Source organism: Orycteropus afer, unplaced genomic scaffold (genome assembly GCF_000298275.1).
Source record: "Orycteropus afer afer isolate SDZICR_OR568_19922 unplaced genomic scaffold, OryAfe1.0 scaffold05115, whole genome shotgun sequence".
Lineage (NCBI taxonomy): Eukaryota > Metazoa > Chordata > Mammalia > Tubulidentata > Orycteropodidae > Orycteropus > Orycteropus afer.
The window spans coordinates 7,746-8,325 of record NW_006926702.1 but is presented as its reverse complement, the minus strand read 5'-3'; positions in this window follow the sequence as shown (position 1 = coordinate 8,325).

Genomic DNA, 580 nt, shown 5'->3' with positions numbered 1-580 from the left:
GGGGAGTGGCCTGGGTTCCCTCTCCTCACCTGGCTCCCTGTGGTTGACTCCTTGATCTGTTCCTATCTCCTTTGCCTTTTCTGTCCTCTCCCTGCCTTCCCGCTCCTTGTGGGGCATTTCCTGGGTTCCCTCTCTTCACCTGGGTCTCTGTAGCTGACTCCTCGATATGTTCCGGTCCCCTTTGCCTTTTTTTGTCCTCTCCCTGCTTCCCACTTCACTGCCTGTTCTTAGGTCCCTGGAATCCGGATGAGAATGCTATCACTTTAAAATCCAAATTGGTTGCCACTTTGTTTCATGATACTGACTGCAATTCCCCACAATGTAACAGCTCTCTTCCCACTTCCTCCCCGTAGTTACCTCTTCCCTGTGTCCTTCCCTCCCATGCACTCCTGCCCATCCCCGCCAGCTATCATCCTGTGCAAACACTGCCTTTCTGTTCTCCGATGATTGATTGCTCCAAGGAATGTATCTACCTAATGTAAATGTTCAGGAGCTCTGGTAGCATAGTGGCTAAAGCACTTGACTGCTAACCAGAAGGCTGGAGGTTCAAACCCATCAGCCACTCCTCGGAAGGAAGGTT